Source organism: Triticum urartu, chromosome 3 (genome assembly GCF_003073215.2).
Source record: "Triticum urartu cultivar G1812 chromosome 3, Tu2.1, whole genome shotgun sequence".
Classification (NCBI taxonomy): Eukaryota; Viridiplantae; Streptophyta; class Magnoliopsida; order Poales; family Poaceae; genus Triticum; species Triticum urartu.
Window position 1 is genome coordinate 330,005,551 of NC_053024.1, and position 15,436 is coordinate 330,020,986.

Below are 15,436 nucleotides of genomic sequence, written 5' to 3' on the forward strand. Positions count from 1 at the left end.
ATGGTAGGAGATCTACATATCCGTATCGCCAAGCTTGCCTTCCACGCCAAGGAAAGTCCCTTCCGGACACGGGACGAAGTCTTCAATCTCGTATCTTCATAGTCCAGGAGTCTGGCTGAAGTTATAGTCCGACCATCCGGAGACCCCCTAATCCAGGACTCCCTCAGTAGCCCCTGAACTAGGCTTCAATGACGACGAGTCCGGCGCGCAGATTGTCTTCGGAATTGCAAGGCGGGTTCCTCCTCCGAATACTTCATAGAAGATTTTGAACACGAGGATCATGTCCGGCTCTGCAAAACAAGTTCCACATACAACTGTAGAGAGAATAATATTTACACAAATCTAATCTGCTAACGTATTCCGTAGTGTGACACACCACGGCCAAGCCTTTATCCGAGTCATTTTATTATCCCACCTCAGCGCGTCATGCGAGGCGGTTTCCTTGGCATGTCTTGTTAAAGCAGAGATCGTGTCCCCTTATTCCGGGATTCTCATCAATACGGGCGTGGGTAACCCAACCGCTTCTAGGACTCCTAGATTATAGGCAAGTCCAAACCGACACGGAGAGGACTCTTGATATTCACCCTCTTTATAAAGGGGACAAGGCTTTTATTTTTCCCTCCCGTGCTCTATCGAATCCTTCCCCCACCTCAAGCTCAAACGCCCGAAGTTCAGGTCAGGTGCTCCGAACCTTCAGTCATGTCCGGATCTAGCTTTCAAGGCCGATGGGTGCCTTCCTCCGTCACGGAAGAAGACATCAAAAAGTTGAGGGAGGCTAGATATCTGACCGTTGAGATTTTGCATCGGCTGCCTCCCCGAGGGCAGGTCGTCCCCACCCCTGAACCCAGCGAGAATGTCGTGTTCGTCTCCCACTTCCTCCGAGGTCTAGGCCTTGCTCTGGATCCTTTCGTCAGGGGTTTGATATTTTATTACGGGCTAGACTTCCATGATCTAGTTCCGGACTCCTTTCTTCATATCACGACATTTATTGTCGTGTGTGAGGCCTTCCTCCGGGTTACCCCTCACTTAGGCCTATGGCTCAAGACCTTTGAAGTAAAGCCGAAGATGATCGAGGGGCAACATGCAGTGTGTGGAGGTGCCTCAATACGCAAGATGACAAGAGCTCCGTGGCCCAAAGGTTCCATCCCAGAGGTGTCTGAATTGTGGCAACATGAGTGGTTCTACATCACGGCTCCTAGAAGTGCCAATTGGGCGGCCGTCCCTGTTTTCTGCTCGGGCCCTCCACCACAACTGATGTCATGGATCAGCAGAGGTCTGAGCTAGGGTCCAGCCAATGACGTGCCTATACTGCAAAGCCACATTCAAGATCTCTTCAATGGAGATTTCAGTTTGGTTGCGGTAATACAAGTTATGCTGGTTCGTCAAGTCCAGCCTTGCAAACGCCGGCATCTTCGCCTGTGGGAGTTCAATCCCGAGGGATCGAGTGTCATTCAAAATTTTCTCGGCCTGACGCACGAGGAGATGTACAAGTCATTCTTCGGACCTCAGGTGGAGTGTCCAGAAATCACCGAGGACGTGGGCCTAAGTAGTAACCGTGCCACCGAACAGGTAAGGCATCTTCCGGCCGAACATACTATCTCTCCTTTGTTATGAAGCTATTTCTGAGAGTTCGCTTTTTGACCAGGACTGGCTAACAAAGGCGAAGTTGATTCGGTGTTCGGCCCCCCTCCCTGAGGGTTTGGAAAATCCGGTATTGGAAAAGATGCTCCAGACCGCACCTTGCCCGGAGCCCTTGAAGGAAGATACTGTGGAGGATAATACAGGCCGACGCGGGCCCCCAACGCTGCCCATTCTAACCAAGGGAGCGAGCGTCTCCATGAAGGAAGACGACCAGAAGAGGAAAAGGACTGCGCCTGGGGATTCGGAAGCAGAAGCTTCCAAACGGGAGAAGAAGTCTCCCACAGAGGGTCCTACCTTGGGGGGCGCTGTTGCCGCACAAAGTGTGCGGGGGGATCAATTCTCCCGCGAGTCGTAAGTGACCCGAAATACTTTAATAGTACAGATATGCCATCTTTTTCTTCTGAGAGAATAACCACCGCATATATTTTTGTAGTTCGGGCCTTAGCCCCTCTCAAATGAGCTCGTCTTCGGGGGATCTTCTTCCAGAGATGATGGAGAGCGAAACGCCTCCTCCAGACTCCTCTGCTCCGAAAGTGGGTGACCCTGAAGTGTTGTCGCGGAGGGCCTCTCCGAGTCCGGTGAGGCCAGAAGATAATCCCATTAACCCCCCGAAGCTCCCAGTGCCCGGCTCCCGAAGAGAGCAGACAAAAGAGTCCGGCACCGTCTAGTGTGTGATCGGATGTTCTGAGGGAATTGGTGGGGCGAGGGGCCATCTCAGATGAACACCGTGTGTTGATGAATATGGTGATGGAGAGAATCTCGTCCGCCGAAAGCAGATTGCATGAAGCTTTTATGAGTCTACTGACAGGCTTTGAGGTACGTAAAAGAATGTATGATAGTCCAGCACATGCTAGGTGTGCCCTGTGTAGATAGTAGCCCCTGAGACTCTGGTTGTCGTCGAAAACGACGACGAACAGAGGATCATATTCCCAGGTAATAACCATACTGCCTCTATGTGCAGGTGATGGAAGCTCCGGTGGCTAGCTGGACTAGCGAGTTTGCCCATTTAGAACGGCAGTTGGATGCGGCAGACGCCGACATCGAGCTTGTTAACTAAAGGCTTGGCGAGGCACAGGGTAAGTGTTATTATCTGGTAAACGCCACATAGGAAGGGCAGTATGATGCCCGTATCTTTAATATATTGTGACTGCAGATGGAGCTGCCACTGTTGAGGCCTTGCGGGCAGAACTTGCCCGAGCCAAGGAACAAGCGAGGTTGGGTAATGCGGCTGCTTTGAAGGCGGCCGAAGAGTTGCAAGCCAAGAAGGCCGCGCATGGCGAGAGCCGAGACAAGATGGCCAAGATGGCCATAGAATTAAAAGCCGCTGCCGACCGTTGCCGGGTTCTTGAAAAGGAAAACCAAGCGAAGGCATCGGACCTTGAGAAGGCTGCTGCGACGAGAAAGGACCTCCGCTCTGCTATGAGGGCAAAGAAGGAGGAGCTGTGGGAAGCCGGGGATATTGTAGGTGGGAAATCCTTTATGTTGCAGAGGAAGTTCGGAGATCCATGGTATGCCCCTCTAGATCGGCTGTGGAGTTGAGAGGATGTATATATGGATTTGGCGGCGAGCGCTGCCGATGCGGCCAAGTATTTCCAGGGTCAGACGGACCGTGAAGTTGACCAGCTGTTTTGGAGACAATTCCATTTACTCGAGCGTCCGCTTTCATTGAATGACCAATTAGCCGAATGGGCCGAACTAAATAGGTTGTTCGGACTCTCCATGAGGTCTGTTGTGGATCAGCTATGGCCGGAAAGGTCAAAACCGAACAACTATTTCAGCTTGGTGCAGCAGTTCCTTGACGTGGTGCCGCGCATTAATGAGATGAAGAGGTCGGCGTGCATAGAGGGCGCACGGATGGCCTTTGCCCGTGTTAAAGCATACTTGGCGGAGATGGATGCTACCACTGTTGCAGCGCAAGATTCGGCCATAGGTCAAAGGGCTGCTGAGCACTACTTTGAAGAAGTTCTTGAGGGTGCTTGTTTGATAGAGACCCAGTGCTCAAAAAATATTATGTTTGAGTGATATGTAATCTCATTGTAAGCGAAATGCATTTATAAATTTTTATAAGGCTATTTTTATACTTTTTCCTGAAAGTAATATGATGCCTCCTGGGCGGCCATTTATGTATACATGTGTATAACCTGAAAGATTGCAGCCGTCGGCTTCAACCCTCACGCATATAATGCGGAGGTGCTCGCAAAAACACGCGTTCACACTTAACCCAACGTCTTGGTCCTATTAAGGAGGTGATAGCGGAGCGAGCGAGGCAACCGGACTATAATGCTTTAGCACTTTCACTTCGCCATAGGAGTTTGACAGTGGGGCTACTAAATAGCCCCTGGTGGCTCCGCACTTTCCCGATCCTGGGGTGCATACATGCCTGGCCACAAAACGGCCCTTCATTAAGGCAGAGGAATTCTAACATTCCAATAGGTCATCGAGTGGTTGACCAGTCTCACGCTATATCATGACAGTCAGTTTTCAGCTTTCTCTACTGAGGTGCTCGTCCGGATGAACCAGGGCACAATCGCAGTAGTTCTCCTGGTGCTACCTTAGCCGGTAAAGCGGAACGTAAGGCACCAAAACATAGGAGCCGGGAAAACCAAACATTTGACCAAAGACAATGATTCGGAGCTGATGCATAAAGGGCCAAACTCGCGACGCCGAACACTCCCTAAGGTATTCGGTCTTTGTGGTATAAACCGGGCCTAAATAATGGCCTTTGTAAGAAGCCCCTTGTGTCCAGGTACGTGCATTGTTCTGGCATGGCCACATGCCAAGACGTCAGCATCCTTCTCAGCGGTGGATATGTATCAACAAGAGACAGTAAAAAAGGTTTACGCAGGGTCTTAATCTAAAAAGAATCCTTAGAGCGGGTCCCTGCTGCACGTCTGTGCCTGTGTCTCCGTTTTGCCGTATCCTGGACGGGTGTGGCACGATGATCGTCTGTAAAAGAGAGGAATTTAGGTGAAAAAGTTGTCGTGCAAAAAGATAGTTTGTTAAAGAAACCATGTATAATTCAAGATAAGAAGAAATTGCCACTTGTCTGCGCGTGTTGAGCCCCTTGTATTGACAAATAGGGGTGGGACCATTTATTCGGTATAAGTAGCGGCGCCGGACTCGATTAGTTGTGTTTGAGGTCTTGACGACCTATTGGATGCTTTCGCTTGTCCGGGCGCCTTTAGTGTGCGGCTGCCAAGGTAGCCTCACTCTCTTCGGTGCGTAGAGATCGCTTGATATTTCCGTGCACTGTAATGATGCCACATGGACCAGGCATCTTGAGTGTGAGGGAGGCGTAGTGTGGTATTGCATTAAAGCGAGCGAAAGCTTCGCGTCCGAGCAGTGCTTGATAGCCACTTTGAAACGGAGCGATGTGGAAAGTTAAATGCTCGCGACGGAAGTTATCGGGGGAGCCGAATATAACTTGTAGTAGGAGGGAGCCCGTACAACGAGCCCCTGGGCCTAGCGTTACTCCTTTAAAGGTAGTATTGCTATGGCGAATTTATTTTGGGTCTAACCCCATCCCGCGGATTGTATCCTGATATATTAGGTTTAGGCTACTACCGCCATCCATCAATACTCTTGTGAAGTGATATCCGCCAATTACTGGGTCTAATACCAGGGCAGCCCATCCTGCGTGTCGGATACTTGCTGAGTAATCGCGATGGTGGAAAGTGATCGGTTGAGACGACCAGTGGCAGGACTTCGTGGTGATAGGCACTTGGGTATATTTTCCTGGGAGTGCCACGTTGTTTTTTCCCCTAATTACGTGTAACACGTTTATTGTTTTGACTTCTGGTGGAAATTTCTTTTGTTCCCCCGTGTCTTGCTTGGGGGGCTCGTCCTCGTCTTCACTTGGTGTATCCTCCCCCTTGTGTACGGCGTTGAGCTTGCCGGACTGCTTGAAGACCCAACATTCTCTGTGGGTATGATTAGCAGGTTTACCAGGGGTACTATGAATCTGACATACTTGGTCCAGAATTTTGTTGAGGCTGGACAATTCATCCCTGGTGCCTTTAGGGGGCGGCTTTTGACATGGCCGAGAGCTTTTGAATCCGGCATTTACTGCCGTGCCCTTCATGATGTCTTCTTTATTCTGGCATTTGTTATTGCTGTTGCGCGTGATTTCCCGTTTCCATCTCTAACTTCAGATGTACTGGGGTCGCTGGTGCTGCATCTGGCTAGCCAGCTGTCCTCACCTACGCAAAAGCGGGTCATGAGGTTTGTTAATGCGGCCATCGTTCTTGGCTTATTTTGGCCGAGGTGTCTGGCGAGCCATTCGTCACGGACGTATGCTTGAAAGCTGCCAAGGCTTCGGCGTCCGGACAGTCGACAATCTGGTTCTTTTTAGTAAGAAACCTGTTCCAATGCTTTCGGGCAGACTCTCCGGGTTGTTGAGTTATATGACTCAAATCGTCCGCATCCGGAGTTCGGACATAAGTCCCTTGAAAATTTGCCTGAAATGCGTCTTCGAGCTCTTCCCAACTTCCAATGGAGCTTTCGGGGAGGCCTTTGAGCCAGTGACGAGCTGGCCCTTTGAGCTTGAGGGGTAAGTACTTGATGGCGTGGAGATCATCTCCTCGAGCCATAAGGATATGAAGGATGTAGTCCTCAATCCAGACCCCAGGGTCTGTTGTTCCGTCGTATGCCTCTATGTTTACGGGCTTGAATCCCTCTGGAAATTCATGGTGCGGCACCCCTGTAGTTGGGTGTACCACATTGTTCGGATGTTTGTTGTGTTGCATTGTATGCTGGGGCGCGCTTGCGTGGTCCATAGATGGATCTTGTTGCACCATCCTTTGGGTGCGAGCCCTCGCATGGGTCGCGTATTGTATTGTGAGCGGCGTTGTATGCCGCTCAGTGTTGATAGAGGGGTCATCTATCCGACCAGGTGGCTGCTTTGATATTTGGTTGTGGGGGGTCTGAGGCCTCCTCATCAAATTCGGGTAGCAGCTTCGGCTTTGGGTAGCTCTTGGAGGGGCGATTGTCGCCGTACCTTGCTGCAGTGTTGAGTATTTTGCTCCATCTGATTTGGAGTGTGTCTTGCGCGGCCTTGAGCCTTTGCTTCTGCTTTTTCAGACTCCTCGCGGTAGCAACAAGCCTTTTACGGGCAGTCTTCTGCTCTGGGTGTCTGTCCGGCGTTATGTCGTCCGGACCATTATCCTTGATAGGATTTGTTTGTTCGGTTTGATTATCCGGATTGCCGTTGTCCGGCAGCGGTTCGCCCTGCTCCAGCGCTGGGTCTGTGTGATCGCTATTTCTGTCGAGGCGGGATTTGGGGCGGTGCTTGCGTCGCCGCTTTGACTGCTTTTCGAGGGAACAAGCCTTCGGTGCGTCCTTCCGCTCCTCGTCGTCATCTTTTGGTGCGTCCACCATGTATACATCATATGACGAGGTGGCGTTCCAGGGCCCAATAGGCGCTAGTTCTTCATCGTCTTCTTCATCGGCGTCCATACCGTTGATGTCTTCGAAGTCGAAGTCGAGCATGTCGGTTAAATCGTCGACAGTGGCTACAAAGTGGGTGGTGGGTGGGCTTTGAATTTCTTCATCGTCCGCATCCCAATCTCGCTGACCGTAGTCCGGCCAGGGCTCTCCTCATAAAGAGAGAGACTTTAGTGATTTTATAATATCGCCAAAGGGCGAGTGGTGAAAGATGTCCGCGGCAGTAAACTCCATGATCGGTGCCCAATCGGATTTGATCGGCAGAGGCGTGAATGGTTCGGAGTCCGGAGAGGAGTCCGGCTCCTTGGAATCATGAGTCTCACGGAGTGCGGGGCTGGTGTTCGGCTCGATCGCCATTAGGATCGCAGCCCCCGAGGCGGCGTCCAACCGCCCATCCTCGATCGGCGCGGTTGGCTCCGAATTAAGGGTCGAAGCCGATGCGGGTGCGGCCTTCAGGGCACTATTAGGCGGCAGAGCTAGATCATGCTCGTCGTGGCAGTGCGGCGCGCTCGGCAGTGGCTCGAATCTGTCGAAGATCAAGTCCCCGCGGATGTCAGCCGTGTAGTTTAAACTTCCAAATCTAACCTGACGGCCAGGGGCATAGCTTTCGATCTGCTCTAGATGGCCAAGTGAATTGGCCCGCAGTGCAAAGCCGTCGAAGATAGAGATCTGTCCGGGGAGAGAAGTTTCACCCTGGACCGCATCACTATCGATGATCGTAGGAGCCATCAAGCCTGATGGCGACGACACAGAGGAACTCTCAATGAAAGCACCAATGTCGGTGTTAAAACTGGCGGATCTCTGGTAGGGGGTCCCGAACTGTGCGTCTAGGCCGGATGGTAACAGGAGGCGAGGGACACGAAGTTTTACCCAGGTTTGGGCCCTCTCGATGGAGGTAAAACCCTACGTCCTGCTTGATTAATATTGATGATATGGGTAGTACAAGAGTAGATCTACCACGAGATCGGAGAGGCTAAACCGTAGAAGCTAGCCTATGGTATGATTGTTGTTGTGTATGTTGTCCTACGGACTAAAACCCTCCGGTTTATATAGACACCAGAGAGGGTTAGGGTTACACAAAGTCGGTTACAATGGTAGGAGATCTGCATATCCGTATCGCCAAGCTTTCCTTCCACGCCAAGGAAAGTCCCTTCCGGACACGGGACGAAGTCTTCAATCTTGTATCTTCATAGTCCAGGAGTCCGGCTGAAGGTATAGTCCGGCCATCCAGACACCCCCTAATCCAGGACTCCCTCAGCCATTTTCTCTTTGCTCTCGCTATGCGCGGCCTTCTCGGCTCTCAACTCTTCTGCCGCCTTCAAAGCGTCCGCATTACTACTCCTTGATTGCTCCTTGGCTCGGGCAAGCTCCGCCCGCAGGGCCTCCACGATGGCAGCTCCATCTGCAATCACAACATATTAAAGATATTGGCATCACGCTGCTCTTACTATGTGACATCTACTATAAATATCACCTACCCTGTGCCTCGTCAAGATGCCTGTTAACAAGCTCGATGTCGGCATCCGCCGCATGCAGTCGCCGCTTTAGTTCGGCAACCCCATCAGTCCGACTAGCCACTGGAGCTTTAGACACCTGCACATAAAGGCGGTCTGGTTATTACCTGGGACTATGATCCTCTGTTCGCCGCCATTCTCGACGACAACCAGAGTCTCAGGGGCTACTATCTACACAGGGCACACCTAAAAATGCGCAGTACCATCACAAATGTATATCATTTCACGCACCTCAAAGCCCGTCAGTAGACTCATAATGGCTTCATGCAACCCGTTTTCGGCGGACGAAATCCTTTCAATCACCGTACACATTAATGTACGGTGCTCTTCTGAGATAGTCGCTCGCTCTAGCAGACCCTTCAGTACGTCCGACCGCATACCAGATGGTGCCGGACTCTTTTGATTGCTCCCTTCAAGAGCCGGATACTGAGGGCTTTGGGTGACCATGGGATTACCTTCTGGCCTTGCCGGATTCAAAGAAACTCTCCGTGATGACACTTCAAGGTCGCCTGCTTCTTGAGCTGGGGAGTCCGGGGGAGGCGTTTCGCTCTCCATCATCTCCAGAAGAAGATCCCCCGAAGACGAGCTCTGCTGAGAAGGGCTCAGATCCGAACTGCAAGATAAATGCTTCGGTTATCTTCCTCAGAAGTAAGGTAGTATATATTCACCATTAAGTACTTTTTGATTACTTACAGCTCATTAGAGGGCTGATCCCCGCATGGACTTTGTGCGGCAAGAGCACCCTCTGAGGCAGGACCCTCTGGTGGAGTTTTCTTTTCCCGTTTGGAAACCTTGGTTTCTAGATCATCAGAGGTAGTCCTCTTCCTCCCCCAGGGTGAGGGAATGTCAGATTCCTTCCCTTGATTATCCTCCCTCACGGAGGCACTCATTCCCTCAGTTGGAATAGGTAGCGGTGGAGGCCTGCTTTTGCCCTCTTTATTCCCCCTTCATCTTCCTTTGAGAGTACCGGGCAAGGTGCTGGCTCGAGTATCTTTCCCAGCACTGGATTGTCCAAGCCTTCCGGAAGGGGGCCGAACACCGGATCATCTTCGCCTTTGTTATCCAGTCCTGGTCAAAGAGCGATTCTTCAGAATGATGTCATGATAAATGAAAGACAGTGTGTTCGACTAGAGGATAACTTACTTGGGCCGCGGTGCGGTTGCTTCTCAGGCCCATGTCCTTGGAGGTGTCCGGACACTCTATTTGGGGTCTGAAGAACGACTTGTACATCTCCTCATGCGTCAGGCCGAGGAAATTCTGAATAGCGCGCGGTCCTTCTGGGTTGAATTCCCACAAGCGGAGGGGCCGGCGTTTGCAAGGCTGGACTCGACGAACCAGCATGACTTGCACTACCATAACCAAACTAAAATCTCCCTCAAAGAGATCTCGGATGCGGCTCTACAGTATGGGCACATCCTTGGCTGGACCCCAGCTCAGCCCCCTGCTGATCCATGACATCAGTTGTGGTGGAGGGCCCGAGCGAAAGGCGGGGAAAGCTACCCACTTGGCACTTCTGGGAGCGGTGACGTAGAACCACTCCTGTTGCCATAATCCAGACACCTCTGGAAAGGAACCCTTTGGCCACGGAGCTCCAGCGATCTTGATTATTAATGCACCTCCGCACGCTGCATGCTGCCCCTCGACCGTCTTCGGCTTCACATCAAAGGTCTTGAGCCACAGGCCGAAGTGATGGGTAATGCGGAGGAAGGCCTCACATACGACAATAAATGCTGAGATGCAGAGAAAGGAATCCGGGGCTAGATCGTGGAAATCAAGCCCGTAATAGAACATCAAACCCCTAACGAAGGGATCCAGAGTGAGGCCTAGTCCTCGGAGGAAGTGGGAGATGAACACAACGTCTTCATTGGGTTCAGGAGTAGGGACGACCTGCCCTCGGGCAGGTAGCCGATGCGAAACTTCGGCGGTCAGGTATCTTGCCTCCCTCAACTTCTTGATATCCTCTTCCGTGATGGAGGAAGGCATCCACCGGCCTTGGAGGCTGGATCCGGACATGATTGAAGGTCCGAAGCACCTGACCTGGGCTTTGGGTGTTAGAACTCGAGGCGGGGGAAGGATTCGATTGAGCACGGGAGGAAAAAAGTAAAAGCCTTGTCCCTTTATAAAGAGGGTGAATATAAAGCGTCCTCCTCGTGGCCGTTTGGGACTTGCCTAAAATCTAGGAGTCCTAGGCGCGGTTGGGTTACCCACGACCGTATTGATGAGAATCCCATAATAAGGGGGACACGATCTCTGCTTTGACAAAACGTGTCAAGAAACTGCCTCGCGTTATGTCCGGGGCTAGTTAAAGAAAAATGGTTCGGATAACCACCAAGCCATGGCATGATGTCATGTTGCCAAAACATGTCAGCAGATTAGATTTGTGGAAATATTATTCTCTCTACGGTGGTATGTGGAACTTATTTTGCAGGGTCGGACACTATCCTTTTATTCAAACTCTTCTGTGGTGTATCCGGAGGAGGAACCCGCCTTGCAATGCCAAAGACAACACTGCGTCGGACTCATCGTCATTCAAGCCTGGTTCAGGGGCTACTGAGGGAGCCCTGGATTAGGGGGTCTCCGGACAGCCGTACTATATCCTTTGGCCGGACTATTGGACTATGAAGATACAAGATTGAAGACTTCGTCCCGTGTCCGGATAGGACTCCACTTGGCGTGGAAGGCAAGCTAGGCAGTACGGATATGGATATCTCTTCCTTTGTAACCGACCTTGTGTAACCCTAACCCCTTCCGGTGTCTATATAAACCGGAGGGTTTTAGTCCATAGGACAACATACAATCATACCATAGGCTAGCTTCTAGAGTTTAGCCTCTCCGATCTCGTGGTAGATCAACTCTTGTAATACTCATATTGTCAAGATAAATCAAGTAGGACGTAGGGTTTTACCTCCATCAAGAGGGCCCGAACCTGGGTAAAACATCGTGTCCCCTGTCTCTTGTTACCATCCGCCTTAGACGCATAATTCGGGACCCCCTACCCGAGATCCGCCGGTTTTGACACCGACACCCATCTTAGAACCGTTTTGCAAACTCTTAGAAAAGAGCGCCTGTATGCTAATATGGACAAATGCCTTTTTGGTGTTGATAAGCTTGTTTTCTTGGGTTTCTTCGTATCTTATAAGGGTTTAGCCAGTTTCTATCGTCGATTCCTTCAGGATTTTAGCACCATTGCATCTGCCTTGCATGCCTTGAGTAAGAAGAATGCACCTTTTGTTTGCGGACCATGTCAAGATACCGCATTCAATGAGCTAAAGAATTTGCTTACACATGCTCTTTTGCTAGCATTACCCAAATATGAATAACCTTTCGAAATTCATTGCGATGCTAGTGGTTATGGCATAGGAGGTGTGTTAATACAAGAGAAGTGCCCCATATCTTTCTTTAGGGAAAAACTTTCCGGAGCGCAACTCAATTACCCCATATATGACAAAGAGCTATATGCTTTAGTTTGAGTCTTGCATGTTTGGGAGCATTATCTCCGCACTCATGAGTTCATTCTACACACCGATCATGAAATGCTGAAGTACCTTAAGGGTCAAACTAAGTTGAACAAGGGTCATGCTAAGTGGAGTGAATTCATTGAGTCATTTCCTTATGTCATGGTGGATGCGCTTTCACGCAAATGCATGCTTGTTATTGAACTTGAATTGAATGTCGTTGGCTTTGAGCACATAAAATATTTGTATGCGCATGATGCTACTTTTTCTATTCCATATGCCAAATGCTTGACGCATACATCTAGGGAACGCTATTACATCAAAGATGATTATCTTATGAGAGCTAACAAACTATGTATCCCCGAGTCTTCTCTTCGCTTGTTACTTTTGCAAGAATCTCATGGAGGAGGACTTATGGGACACTTTAGACGTGATAAGATATTCACCACGCTCTCCAAGAACTACTTTTGGCCTAAGATGTTCCACGACATCTCATGCTACACCAACCGATGCTCTACATGTCACAAAGCTAAGTCTAAATCTCAATCCCATGGTCTTTATATGCCACTTCCTATTCCATATCACCCATGGGAAGATATTAGTATGGACTTTGTGCTTGGTTTGCCTAGAACTAGAAATAGCAAAGATTCCGTGTTTGTCATTGTGGACAGATTCTCTAAAATGGCTCATTTCATCCCATTCAACAAGATAGACGATGCTTCACATGTTGTAAATCTTTTTTGTAGAGAAATTTTGTGCCCACATGGAGTGCCAAAGACTATTGTTTCGGACCGCGACATCAAGTTCTTAAGCTGCTTTTGGAAGACCTTATGCACCAAGCTCGGAATCAAGCTCTTGTTCTCTTCAGCATACCATCCCCAATCCGACGACGAAACGGAGGTGATGAACCAGATGCTATCTACCCTCCTACGCGTGTTGATCAAGAAGAACATCAAGGAGTGGGAAGAGTGCCTACCGATCGCTGAGTACGCCTACAACCACGCAAGACATTCAACTACCGGCAAGTCCCCCTTCAAGGTTGCCTACGGCTTCAATCCTTTGTCCCCATTGGACATTCTACCTTTAGCACTACAAGAGCACATCAACATGGATGCTAGTGCACGAGCGAGCTACCTCAAGAAGGTGCATGAAGATACAAGGAACACCATGATATTCAACATTCGAGATCTTGTGTGGCTACACCTTCGCAAGGACCGCCTCCCAAACAAATGCAAGTAAAAGCTTCTACCACGAGCCGATGGACCCTTCAAGGTGCTCGAACGCTACAAAAACAACACCTACAAGATCGACATCCCCCGAAGCAAGTATAACATGAGTGATATCTTCAATGTCAAGGACCTTTCTGCCTGTGATGGTGATGAAGATTTCGATCCGAGGTCAGATCTTTCCCAAGGGGGAGGGAGATGATGCGGAGCATCCCAAGGTCATCCCCATGGACCTATCATCGTCTCACCAAGTTCCTAGTGGACCCATAACACGATCACGTGCAGGAGCTCTCGAGACCAAGGTGCCATCTCCCCTCTCACAATTCCACTTCGATGCACATGAGACATGGCTACTACCTCAAACAGACACATTATGCATACTCAGGTACCAAGGAGTTAGCCATGGAGAAGCTAAGTAGCAAGGAGGATCGAAGAAGGAAGACATACGCAATGATGGAGAAGAAAACGACCAAGTCTGCACTTGCCCCGATGATCCGGCCCTCCGTGCGGACGATCCGGCCCATGGCCCGGACGATCCAGATAAGTGGCACCATAGACCAGCAAGGCTCCCCGCGAAGCCGGATGGTCCGGACCAACACCCGGATCATACGGAACCACCTGGATGTCCGGACCACCTCCCGGTCATCCGGACCCCCCTCGATGGTTGCGACACATCCGAACAATCCGGATGGCCGCCCGAATCATCCGGACCCCTAACACCCAGATCATCCGGACCAGCACCTGTGCGTGCGTTTTGGGTCGAAGCCCATGCATGTACCCTTTCGCCCCTCTAGCCTATAGAAATGACTCCACCTCCACTTTTCTAGGGTTAGCAAAGAATTAGCTCATTTGAGAGATAGAACTTTGCTCATCCACTTGATTACTTCTCCATTGGAGTCCATGACCTATTCAGAGAAGACCCCCCAGGCGGATTCAAGACCCCTCACGGGAAGATCCCTCAAGACCTTGTCACGGAGAAGAACTTGCTACTTGTATCGTCCTTAGTTGATCGTGTATCGTGTATATCTTTGTGTTTCGAGGATCTAGCACACGTGTAATCAAATCTTGTTGGTTTGAGTGATTCTCTCGTGTTTCCCCTCATGTTTTCCCCTCGCGTTCTTCGTGTTCTTCGCGGGATCCGCTCCAATCATGAAAGATCGGGCATCTAGGGTTCTACCCTACATCAGATAAGTATTCCCTCAATTAACAACCAAGGTGTAATGCCCTCGATGCGGGTATATCTCCCACGTGTCAACGCACGACTTAGAGGCATAACGGCATTGAAACCAATGTCGCAAGTGAGGTAATCTTCACACAACCCATGTAATACATAAGGGAAAAGAGATACATAGTTGGCTTACAATCGCCACTTCACACAATACATGAATTAAGCATTACATCATCCAGATACACACAAGGTCCGACTACGGAACCAAACTAAAAGAAGGCTACCCCAATGCTACACAGATCCCCGATCGCCCCAACTGGGCTCCACTACTGATCAACTAGAATGAAACAACACAAAGGACAAGATCTTCCATGAGCTCCTCCTTGAGCTTGGTTGCGTCACCTGCACGGTATCATCGGCACCTGCAAGCTGGTTTTGGAAGTATGTGTGAGGCACGGCGACTCAGCAATCTCACACCCTCGCGATCAAGACTATTTAAGCTTATAGGTAAGGTAAAAGGTATGAGGTGGAGCTGCAAAAAGCGACTAGCATATATGGTGGCTAACATACGCAAATGAGAGCGAGAAGAGAAGGAAAGGCACGGTCGAGAAAACTATGATCAAGAAGTGATCCTAGAACAACCTACGTCAAGCATAACTCCAACACCGTGTTCACTTCCCGGACTCCGCCAAGAAGAGACCATCACGGTTACACACGCGGTTGATGTATTTTAATTAAGATCAACTTCAGGTTTTCTACAACCATACATTAACAAATTTCCATCTGCCCATAACCACGGGCACGGCTTTCGAAAGTTCAAATCCCTGCAGGGGTGTCCCAACTTAGCCCATCACAAGCTCTCACGGTGAACGAAGGATATTCCTTCTCCCAAGACAATCCGATCAGGCTCGGCATCCCTGTTACAAGACATCCTCAACAATGGTAACACAAGTCCAGCAACACCGCCCGAATGTGCCGACAAATCCCGAT